The 13,718-nt window shown below is 39.6% G+C and overlaps 1 protein-coding gene across 7 annotated transcripts in view; it reads left to right on the forward strand.

Annotated features, from left to right (window-relative positions):
• The window catches only part of AGTR1 (angiotensin II receptor type 1), a 44,738-nt gene that overhangs the window by 1,453 nt on the left and 29,567 nt on the right, over positions 1-13,718 (forward strand). For 2 of the 7 annotated variants that reach the window (XR_542485.2, XR_011527201.1), the window contains exons 2-3: positions 8,086-8,170; positions 10,816-11,050. The exons of 1 other annotated variant lie outside the window; for it this stretch is intronic. The gene's annotated coding sequence lies outside the window, so the exon portion shown is untranslated. Of the gene's footprint in view, positions 1-7,820; positions 7,937-8,085; positions 8,171-10,815; positions 11,051-13,718 lie in introns of those variants that run through there. 4 more of the 7 variants (XM_070576266.1, XM_070576268.1, XR_011527200.1 and 1 more) reach the window with 3 other exon arrangements.

The following is a 13,718-nucleotide window of genomic DNA, read 5'->3' on the forward strand; positions in this document are numbered from 1 at the left end:
GCACTTACCACCTGAGGGACCTGGGTCCCCAGGCGTTTATTCCCTTTAGCATCAGTTGTATCCCCCTTAGAAGTCTCCTCTAGTAAAGAACCAGCCTGCTTCCCTTGCCTGCTGGAGTGTTTCCCCGACTGCAAAGGCCGGGCGTGGGTAACGTCTCCCCGGGCTGTGATGGATTCCACCCTGCTTCCCAGCAGGGGGCTGGGAAGGGAGACGCCCACGTAACTAGCGGGCGTTATTAGGAGAGTCATTTCAGAACTCTGAACCTCAAGTTTCCCTCCGGTGATAAAATTCAGTTCCTTTTGTTTCCAGTTATTGTTTGAAAAATAAAAGTTTAAAGTAATTCCCCTTTTAGTCCATGTTTGGGGTCCTCAAAACTGTCTAAATACCTCTCCTGGTAAATTATCTGCTCTGGGAAAGCACTAGGTTTGCCCATGCTGGCTCCTAGTGTCCATGCCCCACGTCATGGCTGGCAGTTCTGATAACCTGGCTGAAGGCTCAGGGAGTGGCCCCGAGTTGCCAGGTCTCAACTTTGGCTAGTTTCCTGATTATCCTGATTATCCATGTCAAGGCTGTTGCATACTCTGTCCCCCGCTTTTTGTCCTGACTTCTTTGTTCTTTGTGCCCATGATGAGGCCTTGATTTCTGGTTCAGCTCTTCTTTGCTTTAAACTGAATCAACTGCTCCATCATCCAACTCAGAAGAAAAGTGGTTTCCGCCACTGATGCCAGGGAAGACTCATCTTCTCTGAGATGCAGAAAGTGTCTTTCAGTCTCTGTTGCTTCGAGCAATGCTCCACACCTCAAGAGCTCTGAGCTTAGACCTTTCCTGTCTCTCTCCAGCCCTGGTTCAGTGTGCAAAAAAGGGCAAAATTGTGGATCGTTCAGGTTTCTTACTTTTTGAGTTTTTTTGTAGTTTGAGGTAAGATTTGTGTGTATATAATTTTTTGGTTTTTTGCTGCTGCTGCTGCTGCTGCTTATTATTGTTGTTTTGATGACTATGACTAATTATTTGCCCTACGCTAGAGGGAAAATAATGAAAGAAAATTTAATCTGCTACTTACCCCAAACCCAGGTAAAATACTTAGCTAACAAGGAGTTTGAAACTCATAGTTTAAGTGTTTAATGTGTGTCTCCTATAGTTTTATCTGTGCTGTCACAGTGTCCTTTTCAAGCAGCTATCTGATGCTGTGTTTTGCTTTCGAATTTGTTCGAGGGACCAAGATTGAGTCCTGTCACACTGACACATCTCGGCTGCCTAGTGCCGGCTCCCGGGCCTCTCCCCACGCTCACTGCTTTACCTAGATTTTTCCCCTCAGTGAGGACTGGGCAATGCCAGAGAGTCTCCTCAGTAGGTGAGCAAGTTAAGAACTTTATTTAGAAGTGCGAAGTAAACCCAAGTGTTGTGAAGATTAAAAAGCTGTCTTGAAGACACACTGTGGCAATAAACAAAGATGGAGCCAGAGCAATAAAATATGACAGAGGATCCAAGGCCGGTGTGGGAATGCTTTCCTCCCACGTTATCTGGCAAACTGGACAAATCAGCTTTTAAACTCATCACTGTTGGAAAGTGGTCTTATTTTTCTTCAAAGTAGTTCTAAGGTTTCTCTTTCAAAATCGCCTAGAGTCATTGGATTACATGGTTTGAGTTCCTTTTCACACAGGTGCTTATTAAAACAGTATACTAAAACCCCCATGAGCAAAAGTAAATTTTCTTTCTTTCTGCCTAAATGTAGCTATGACTTTAATTTTCTATTTTATTCATGATACGAAGTTTTTCTACCAAAAATCACCTTTTCAGTGGTTTAATATATAAAGCCATCTTAAACCCAGGAGTATCTATAGGGATTTAAGGTAATATTCAACTGATGTGGCAAGTGAGTGCCCTTATCCTGTTAAAGCTCTAGAATATATTTCAATCATAGCAAAAAAAAAAATCTGAAGAGCTATAAATTTGCCAGATGTATCAATTTGACCATTGGAAGTAGAAAACAAAGTATATATTTAGAACAGTCATAGAAACGGCAAGTGAATCTTGCTATTAGCTGTGGTTGCATTAATATTAAAAGTTTTGCCATCTTATTTTGATTCTTTCTCTTTGTAGCAGATGGTCACAGGGGAAAAAATTCCCTTGAATATGAAAACCAAAATTGTCTTTCAAAATATTTTACATACTAACAAGAGTATTGACTATATACTGTAAATGCTGTAAGACTGTTTTATTTTAAATTATTCTTATACTTCAACTTAGAAGAGTTTGGTTTGGTTTGGTTTGTTTGGTTCCCAAATAGGTACATCGTCTAAATGTCTTAACTAGAAATAACGTCTAGAATCTGCCAGTTATACTTAGAGTTTCCTTCCTATACCCAAGAATACTTTAAATTGTGTTGCTAGTCTCACGTTTCATTACTTTTCCAACATGTACAAGTTCGGAAAGTGGGTGAGAAATGGGTATGTTTTGTTTTTCACAATCTCACTGTGCCTTCATATTTCAAATCCCAATTCTAGATGTCCTTAAAATTTTAAATGATAGAATTAATAATCATTCAGTTTGGGTCAACTTTTATGTGATTTCTTGTTTATTTTATATGCTTATAAGCTGCTGTGTTCTTCTCCAAATGATGTTAAAATCTTATTTATATCAATAGATTTAAGTACTTTGAATGGTTAACTTCAGACTAAAACTATTGGAGAATACAGATATGGGTTGTGCACTCTTAAAGAGAGTTTATGATTGCTAATTCACTCTAAGTTTTCTTTAGATATTTCCCATTTTATATCAATCAAAGCTCTTCTTATCTACCTTGGAAAATGAGGACTCATGTCTATGAAATGTGTCAACAATAGTAGAAGATACAGAGGAAATACTATGGATTTGAGTGATATCAGGCCCTGAGGACATACTCAATACAAAAATGGTCTTTGCCCTAGAGAGATGTTGGTCAAGCTGGTACATATGTACATATGGGTCTGTCTCATCATCTCAGTGCCACTGGGGTGGGAAGCCATTTAAAAACAACCCTCCTTTGTCCTACCGTTCAGACCAGTTAGATGTCTACTGTGATCACATTGTTTGACTCCAGCCACTTCCATAATAACCACCACAACTCTCCCCTCCCCATGGGATTATAATTCCTTTGATGGTATGCACCACATCCAGTTCATCCTCACCTTCTGTCACTAAATGCTCCACAGCTCACTTGCTTGCCTGTTTGTTGTTTGTTTGCTTTTGGCTAAAGCTATGGAAAATGTTAAATACATTTCCAGATCCCTATAATTTAGAAGAGAAATGTTAGAGAGAAACCTTTTTTAAATCTCGTTTAAGTGTTATCCTATTACAATAAAATGATTTAAAATTGATGCATTAGTCTTACTAATTGAGGAACTAAGTATTAATACAATTGTTTTAGTCCAGAGCTAAAATGGCAAGGGAAAAGTAGAGGAAAGAAGAAGAAAAGTAGAAATGAAAAAGGGTAAAAGGTTGAAGTATCTAATCAGTGGTTCTGAAGGTGTTAGGGGACAAGTAAGGCAAGTGTGGTACGGTCGCCCGGGGAGCATTGTACATCTCACGGCTGTCTCCACTTTCCCTTCTGCCCCCTCCCCACTTCCTCTACTGAGAACCACCGTATTTCAAAGAGGAGCCACCACAATTACCGCAGGTGTCAAGGTCCACAGACCAGCAGCCTGGACATCACCTGGGAGCTGGCAAAATTGCAGAATCTCAGACCCGACCCAGACCCACAGGATAAGAATCTGCCTTTTAACGAGATTAAAGTTAGAGAAGCCCAAGTGCACAGGACCTATGCCTTGTTCAGAATGATGACCTGGAGGTTATTTTCTTGGCTTTTTAATAAACTAACATTTTAAATAAAGCTAGCAGCACATATAATGTGCCACGCACACCATGTTCAACCTTTAAATACTATGTTTTATTTACTCCTCCTAACATCTCTATAAAATAGTCACTGCTTTAGCCTCACTTTATAGGTTGGAATACTGAGCAATAGTGCGATAAGTAGCTTACCCCAATGTGCTAACTGGTGGCGTCAAGATTTAAACCCAGGAATTCTGACTCCTGTGCTCTGAGCGGCCACCCCACTCTCTGCTCTGCACTAGGCTGCCTGCTTTTTAAGGCTGACTAATTGTTTGAGAATTTATTTCAAGTAATAATGTGAAATCAAGTTCTGTTTCCCTCATAGAAAAAAAACAAGATCTATTCCATTTTAGCAATAATATTTCCCTGTCATCTTACCTTTAAGTACAATCATGAAGAATTCTAGAAATTCCTTCTTTACTTGGGAAATAAATACTAAAACTATGACAGCTCATTATTTAAAACTTAGAGTTTGATATCTCTATTTTTTTCCCATAACTTAATTTAAATATACTGTTTTTACCTTTTGGTGTTCTGATGCTATGAAAAAAAAAGTCCTCTGTTGAATAAGTCATTCCCTACATACAGAAACTGTTCAGCATTCCAACTCGAATTATATCTTACTCTTTCAGCTTTCAATATAAACACTTGTTTATCTACAAGCAATGGCTTACAAAACTGTAGTTGAATATGGTTATTAACAGTCAGTCTGCAAGCAAGTGGTGACTTATTTTAAGCCATTGACTCCCCAAGTGATTCCGCCCCTGCACGATTTCTCCCAGTGCATGTAGATTCTCTGACAGTTGTCAGTTGGATCCTGCCAAATGTCTCTTGTTTTGACAGGGACCCATTGATCTTGCTCGAAAGGCTAAGGTGAGTCTGGGTTCCTTGTGACAATATTTGAGAGGGGAGAGGTGTGTCAACAGGACTGGAGCAGCCACGATTTTCTCAGTAATAAAGGGACATTCTTGGGAGACAGAATTTCACCAGCTACTTGGATCTAGACCTTTAGATACACAGGCAGCACTAACAGTATATCATCTAACTGGTAAGTTACAGGTTGGGGCAGCCATAATGCCAAGTAGTCAGGGTTCGGAAGGGAATTGGTGCCCAGGAGACATCTACACATAGCAGGCAGAGTTTCTTTCTTAGTGCTAAGAAATTATGAAACACCAACGATCTCTTATGACCCTTCAGAGTCCTGCTGGTCTCACTAAGCCCAAGTATTTGTGACTGCGGCTGAATATAATCTGCACCAGGTATTTCTCTAAATAAATTGAAAAAATATCTCACAGCATTTCTTCTAGTAAACTTTATACATCACATATAGTTTTCTTGACTTTTTGACTCCAACTCTTCTTGTTATCCAATTCAAATGCATTTTACATACTTCTGAATCTATGTGGTATGCCCCTAGAACAAGAATGTTCCATTAACCCAGCTTTAATAATCTAACTCTCCTTCCGTTCAAATGATGTCACTTCACATAAAACACATTGTACCCTGATGTCTCCCAGCTCTTAACCTTCACACAGCTAATTGCTGCCACTTTATCAGGAATGGACGAGAATCTGATATGATTCCTACGTAGTGATTTCTTGAATGTGTTCTGGGTTTGATCTACCAGGTTAAGAGAATGGATTTTTGAGAGAAACACAAATCTATTCCTATTCTTTTAAATTCCCATTAGGTTAAGCCAAATGATGCAATATTATATAGTCATTATATATTTATATAAATATATATTTAGTAACATTTAATGGCAAGGAAAGGTAATCATAAGTGAATAAAGCAATGTATAAAACATAAACCATGAGTGGGACCCAGTGTGTATGTGTGTGTATGTGTGTTTTGACAGATTCTTGTCAGGGTGCCATTAAGGTCTTACTTGGGTCTTTGGTGTTCTAATGAGAATAATTTAGTTATATTAAAACTGATTTGTGAGTAAAATCATTGATATATTTTTTAAGTGCCTACATATTTGTGGAACAGATAAGAAAGACGATGGAAACTATATAACAAATCTTAAAAGCTTTTGAGGATTATTAAGATCAAGGCTAAGATCAAAGGTGACTTTTTTCTTTCCCTTTTTTTTTCAATGTGCTTTCAAAATTTCCTATAATGAACCTTACTTTCATACTTCGTACTTTTTGTTTGTCTTGGAATTTCTCTCACTTTCCTTGTAACCCACGCTAGATTTCAGATCCTAGACAACCTAGTGTTAACTCTCTGGAGAACAATACTAGCAAATCTGACCCCGTCTCTAATTTTTTTTCCTGAGGTTCACTAGAGCCTACAAGAGTCCCCAGAATTCAGACAGTAGTGGTATTTTCATAAGAGAATCATGTTATGAGAAACTTCTTTTGCTATATCAGCAAAGCCACCAAGAAATAGAGGTGAAAATAGATCCTTCTAATGCCAAAATTCTCCTGTGCAACAATGCTTTAGTAAGTTGACGTATGTTGTTAAAAAAAAAAGTAACCTGTACACAATCTTCTTGATTAACTCTTCAGCTTTAAAAAATTTCTTACTTAAAAAACTGCAAACCTATAATGAAAAATATTGATGAACCTGGCTACATAAGAAATTAAAATGATTATATGCTAAAAGCACCGTAAAGTCTAAAGATAAACAGGGACTCAGCAAGCTATTTGCAACACGTTATGTGTAAAGGTCAGTTCCCTTAACATAACATTAGCTCTTTAACATAAGAAACAGTGAACAACCCAATTGAAAAATGAGCAAAGGCCACTGGTAGAAGGCAAACTAGTAGATGATTAACTCCATAAAATAAGAAAACAGAAAAGCTCAACCTCATTCATAACCAAAAAAATGAAAATCAAAACAGATATATACTTTCCACATATCATACTTAGAAAAAAATTTAAGATTTGAAAAAAGTCAGATTTTTGGCATCATAATTGGTGTAACCTTATAGAGGACATTTTGTAAGTACCTTTCAAAAACTTAGAGTGTACAAACAATTTGCTTCAATAACTATGTCTGAAACTTATTCTACTGATATTCATATAAGTACAGAAATGTATATATATATATATGATCAATGAGGCATTTTTTTTTTTTTTTTTTTTTTTAAAGATTTTATTTTTTTTTTTTTCCTTTTTCTCCCCAAAGCCCCCCGGTACATAGTTGTATATTCTTCGTTGTGGGTCCTTCTAGTTGTGGCATGTGGGACGCTGCCTCAGCGTGGTTTGATGAGCAGTGCCATGTCCGCGCCCAGGATTCGAACCAACGAAACACTGGGTCGCTGGCAGCGGAGCGCGCGGACTAAACCACTCGGCCACGGGGCCAGCCCCAATGAGGCATTTTTTTTAAGCAATCAGAAAGGGAAACAAAAAAAATCTTTAAGGCCCATTAACAGTGGGCTGGTTAATAAATAAATTATCATTTATCAGTGCAATGACTAGAATACTGTATGGTCATGAACAGGAATGAGTTACATTTATGTATACTGATGTAGAAAGTTCTGCTAGCCATATCATTAAGTTAAAAAAAAAGAAAGAAAGCAAAGAGGAAAATAGTATGAAGAGTAAAATGAAAAAACATGGATGTACACATCTATATGTACATGTATACATTGTTTAAAGTCCTGGGAAGATCCATAAACTGTGAGTAGGAAGCATCTCTTGGGAGTGGATCCAGAGACAATTAGAGGGGCTTGGAGACGTGTACTTTTATTTTCTACTCGTCCATAACGTGCCCTTTATACCACATGCATGTATTATTATTTCTATGAGATATAAAAACAGAGAAAGATCTTTTAAAACAATATTTTAATTATACTGTAATAACACTGTATCAGCTCTATATTAAAAAGAATCATTTATCAAAGTTTGCAGATTCACAAAGATCTAATCTGATATTTCTTATATTTAGTAGTTATATCTACAGAAGTGTCTTAGAATAAAAGTGCACTATTTTACCCCCAGACCTGCTTTTTCTCCGTCTCTCATGTGTCTGTGAGGCTATGGGGGAAGGTGTTGACTACAAGCAGGAAGGGGTGAGACCCCATGCCAGAGAGCCGCTCAGCACAGCGTGACCCTGGGTAAGGGAAAATACGTCCTTGCTGTGGACCACATGGTTTCATTCCCTGCAAAAACATTCTAAGATGTAGTGTTAATGCTTACTCTGTAGATTAAAAAATAAAAATCAGACCATATTCGGTGAATCACATTAATCTTTTTTCCTTTCCAGATTTGATGCATGGTAAATTGGTCTAAAATAGCTGGGTGTCTATCCGACTAAGTCACTGAAGCCATCCCAGAGGGTCTGCATCCAGGTAAATGTCTTACACCTCCAGCACTGCATCTGCCAGTAGTTTCCTCTAATGTGTCGACAGTGGAGGTAGCACAGGAAGCCACACACACTATTGTCTGGTGATAGAAACAGAGGAAACAGAAAAGAACGAAATTCCAGTCTTACCCCATCCCTTCCAATATGCAGCTGAGGAACATATATATGTACATGAGTTTATAATATGAACAGCGTCACAATTACCACGACATTCACGCATTGATGATAAATCACGTGAGCGCTTTGCAAACTTTTGGCATCAAGGATCTCCTCGTGGCCGCGTGGCCGTGGGTGATTGTTCTGAGCGGCTCTCTGTGTATGGAGGGCTTTGGAGAGGCGGGAGGGAAATGATTGTGCTTTCTCATCAGCCACCAAGTGGGGGATGGACTGGGCTCTGTGATGCCCCAGCACTTACTTCCAGAGCACGTATCTAAAGACCGTAAACCTTGACACTTGACCTGCTCACCTCTGCAAACCCAAATGTCTCGGAGTGTCATTCTTACCAACGTCTCCCGTACTCCAAGAAGATACAGGGAAACAGGCCATATGAAACTGGAGCCAGAGGAACCCTTCAGTCCACGTGGAGTGCAGCCCCTGGGAGATGTGAGTGCTGTGGAGTTTACACAGGCATTACTCTCAGAGGCTGAAAGGGCATGGGGACAGCTCTGTCGGTCCAACTCCCGTCACATTGGCTTGTCGGATATTTTTTTCTTAAAAACCTCCTGGATTTACCCAGCTCACAAGATTTTTTTTTCCTGACAAAAAGTCAGCTCAAAGAACAAGCCTTCAGTTTCCCCAACTGATGGGAAGACACTGCCTAGTCCCTCCGGGGAGAATGAAAAGAGTAGCTTGTCCTCTTCTGCATAAGTTGTGACTGCATTTTGTCAAAGCGGAAGAGAGATGGGATGGGTGGTGGGCGAGGGGACAAACGTTAGAGTCGACTTTATGCTTTGCTTGATCAGGTGGGAAACACTGGCTGGACGGTGCTCCACGGTGCTGGGAGGAAACCAGGTCTGCTCTAATCTTGGGGACAAAACTGTAGTTCGGTGGCTGGAAATATTTAGGGTTCTTTTTTGGGTTTTTTGGCGGTGTAGGTAAGCTTAGGAAGCTGGGCTGTGCGTGTTTCTAGCAAAAATTCAGCTCTGGAGAAAATGCATTAATACAAATGTCCCAGTTAGGAAGACTCTAAGACAGGAAATTTTATTTTACATCCTAAGAGGACCGAGCAGAAGGAGCTCTTTGTCCGCGATACCCCGTCCACCTCCCCGCAGAAGGAGCAGGACGGAATCCCGGGGCTCCTGCTGAAAAGGATTCTTGCACCAGCCACTCTCGTCCTGCATTTTCGAAGCCCTCGGTTTCTGACCAACACTCACACATTTGTAGCAAAACTTTCGAAATAACTATGACATTTTGCTTACAAATAACAAAACACTGAAGAAAACATTCTGTAAAATTTTAAACTTTGTCAAACTTTTGTTTCAAATGAATAAGCAAAACATGCTTAATTCTAAGAAGTTATTTTTTTTGTTGTTAAAGAACTGATGCTATACCAATTCTGCCACAACCGGCGACTTTGCCTTTGGTTTCCTGTAAAATACTCTCCAAGACCCCATTTCAGCCTGTGGGCACTATAGTGAAAGAGAAAAACTTTTTCAGAAGGACCCTCGAACTTTGTAATGTACCTTTTACCAACTTACAGTGACAGAACTCTGACCTCTCATTGATTTAAACCAGTAATGTGTAAACAGCAGTTCAGAGCTTGTTTTTGTAGGAGCAAAAGAATTTAGGTTGAAATCTACTTATGACAAATGGGGAAAACCCAATTAGGACATTTAAAAGAAGAAAGACCGTATTCGGTGGCTTAAAATCTATAGACCTGCACTGTCCAAGATGGTGGCTATTTGCCACATGTGGTTATTTAAATTTAGATATAAATTAGTTACAATTAAAGGAAATCAAAAATTCAGTTCCTCAGTTATACTACCCATATTTCAAGTGCTCAATAGACACATGTGGTTAGTGTATTGGACAGCACGGGTATAGAGCTTCTGTCATCAGAGAGAGTCCTACTGGACAGTACTGCTATAAACAAATTATTAATAATGCATTGGACTTCCATTGCCACTTGGTAAGAAAGTTTATATTCTTTTAAACTTATGTGGAAATTATAAAGTATTTCTTAACCTACAACTAAGAACATTGGAATTCATCTTGTGTATAATTCTCACAGGCCCCTTTTCCTTTTTCCTATTTATTTGCATATTAAAATATATGGAAATAAGTATTCTATGTACTCTTCTAAATTTAGAGGTTCTTGTTTTCTTAAAAATTGTGAAAAGAGGTACACACAGTTATATGGAGCTGATATATGGCTGTTGGCTTTTTTCTCTGCATCACTGACATCTCCAGATAAGCAAAACTAGAAAAGATGTAGGATCATTTTTAAAGACCAATATTTTTTCTTGACTGTTTATGTTCAATAATATTTTATTTTTTCTACAGCTATAGATATGTCTCAATTGTATTGACTTAACTAAAGCTGATTTTTTTTAAGCAATTGGAGAGCTAAGCAAAATATTAGACTGTTTAATTCTTTTTTCTCTTTTTTTATGGAAATGTACAAAATATTAGAAGTCTCGGGGCTGGCCCCATGGCTGAATGGTTAAGTTCGCACGCTCCGCTGCAGGCGGCCCAGTGTTTCGTTGGTTCGAATCCTGGGCGCGGACATGGCACTGCTCATCAAACCACGCTGAGGCAGCGTCCCACATTCCACAACTAGAAGGAACCACAACAAAGAATATACAACTATGTACTGGGGGCTTTGGGGAGAAAAAGGAAAAAAATAATAAAATCTTTAAAAAGAAAATATTAGAAGTCTCTACTTTTATTTCCAAAATTGTATGTATCATGGATGTTTATTTTTAATTTTTTTTTTAAAGATTGGTACCTGAGCTAACATCTGTTGCCAATCTTCTTTTCTTCTTCTTTTTCTTCTTCTCCCCAAATCCCCCCAGTATGTAGTTGTATATTCTAGTTGTAGGTCCTTCTGGCTGCGGCATGTGGGACGCTGCCTCAGCGTGGCCTGATGAGTGGTGCCATGTCCGCCCCCAGGATCCGAACCGGTGAAACCCTGGGCCCCCGAAGTGGAGCACGCAAACTTAACCACTCGGCCACAGGGCCAGCCCCTTTAATTTTTAACTAATATAGTCATCCCCTGTTATAGTATATTCTTAAAGTTCTCATTCACCACTTTTCCGCTAATATGAAACGTCATTATTAAAACATCAGTTTCAGTTATTCTCCAGTCTCTTATGATGCGGGGTCGGTGAGCCGAGGAGTCGAAAGAAAGATTTCTTAGACTCTTAAGATCTGGCAGTAGTGCTCTTTTATTTAGAGAATAGTGTAGCATGGGGACAGGAGCCATGGGCAGTCAGAGCTTCTGCTGCTGCCTCTGCTTCTGCTGCCCCCGCTGGCATGGGGACAGGACCCATGGGCAGGCAGAGCTGGTGCGTGGGGACAGGACCCACGGGCAGTCAGAGCGACTGCTGCTGCAAAGTTGGGTGGAGAGTAAGGCTAAATTTAAGGCATAGGTATTCGAGTTATCTCTTTACAAGACAAAAAATATGTAAAAAAGTTAAAATGGTATCAGTGCCCGTATGGTCTGGCCATTTGGCGGTCCCACAACTTTTAGATAAGAATCAAACCGGATTGAGTAAATGGCAGAAGTCACCGCTTGAATTTTATCCTCGGCTAAAGACAAAGGAGGATTTGTGTGTGTGGGGGGGTGGGGGTCAGTTACATGAGGTTGCCAGACAGTAACCAACTTAAGTTCTTGCCTCTGGCATTGATTAAGAGCTTCTAGAGATAAGACCATCCCCCCTTCTTCCTGGCACAAAGAGGGAGGCATCTTCACAGATAGAGGTTTCCCTTAGAAATGTAAATATTTCCCAACAAAGGGGCAAACAAATTCCACTCCTTGGAGCCTGAATTTCATCTGTAGTTTTAAAACTAACCAGCCTAAAAATCCTCATCATAAGCCATTTTAAAATTAAGCAGCCTAAAAATCCTCATCATCTTATACCTAGTAGTTCAATTACATTTGGTTCCTGGACTAATGGTTGTGTGTTACACAAGGCAAAAAATTAAAAGCAAATTTGTCTTTGAGTCATCGAAGCATCGAGGATTTGAAATAGCTATGTAACTAGCTGTGAGAAAGCATATAAATCTCCAGCCAACATTCCCTTTACACATTTAATAGTGTCATTTTTCAGGGAAAGCATAAATAATAGAAGTTTGGACCAGTTTGGAATCATTGAATATGAATCCAAGAGTCCAACCAATGGAAAAAAGGCACAGTAAAGGTTGGCCATTTGTGGGGTGTTTTTTCAATAGACAAAAATATAGCTTTCTTTAGAGATAGCAGGTTTACTCCAAATAACCTAATATTCACACAGTTTATCTACAGTAACATTGTTCCTAGGCTTGAATAATATAGCTAGATATGGTGGGCACATAATTGACCATGTAGGAGATTCTAATTTAAATTAGATTACCATTAATATTTTTATGCTTAGAAGAGCTCAGAGAATTAGTCTCTAAATTTAGAGGGTCTGTTTTGCTGGCAAGAACTTTTGACTAGTACCGGAAGTGTTGTCATCCTGTCCCTTAAGCTAGTTAGCTGTTCCTCTTAAGAAGATTTAGACGAAGAAGAGTCATTTTTTAAATTCCAGAAAGGTCTAGGATATCTCAGAAACCGAATAATACAGTGCAGACCTGGCAGAAGGCAACCAGTTATCTAATACAGTGCAGACCTGGCAGAAGGCAACCAGTTATCTAAAACTCGGTCTTTGGCACCTTTGCAGATTTTAAAGAAATGCTAGACTCGCCCAGGGGGCCCTGGGACAACAGGAACAAAGCCAGACCACAAGTCCAAAATCCAATCAGTAGCAGTCTTCCTCCTCCTCTCATCCACGCAAAGCCGGGATAACTTCTGCCCTCAGCATGGGCCACGGCGGAAAGCATGCGGAGGCGCTGGAGATAAACCCGGTTGTGGGTAAAGGCCCTCTCTTGACCTAGAGCCTGAACCTTGGCTCCTCAGGGATGCTCCCAGGTCAAAGAAGAACGCCAGATGGGTGTTTTGCTGCTTCCTGGTCCCTCCAGTGCAGTCAGTTTGTGGAGCAGGAGGATAAAACTACTGAGTGTCTTCCTTAACAGTGCAAGGCAAGAAATGCATGCAGCCTGCTTTGGCAGTGTGAAAGCAATGCAAATTCGAGTCATTGAGGACAACAGCTTCTTGTATGACATATACAACACTGATGGGCCAGCCATATTTTATTCAACTCTAAACCATTAATGAGTACTAGTCTTCGTTTTGCATAGAGCATCTTTATGTATACACAGTTGAACAAATAGGGAGCGTTGGAAATGGCCGTGTGAGAAGTATTGGCCTACCGTGCATCAGCTTGGTTTGAGGGAGTAGTAGGCTGCCCCTGGATTTCTGCTAAAATTTAGATTTGATTGGATGGAGGTAGACA

The sequence above is a fragment of the Equus przewalskii genome, chromosome 15 (genome assembly GCF_037783145.1).
Source record: "Equus przewalskii isolate Varuska chromosome 15, EquPr2, whole genome shotgun sequence".
Classification (NCBI taxonomy): Eukaryota; Metazoa; Chordata; class Mammalia; order Perissodactyla; family Equidae; genus Equus; species Equus przewalskii.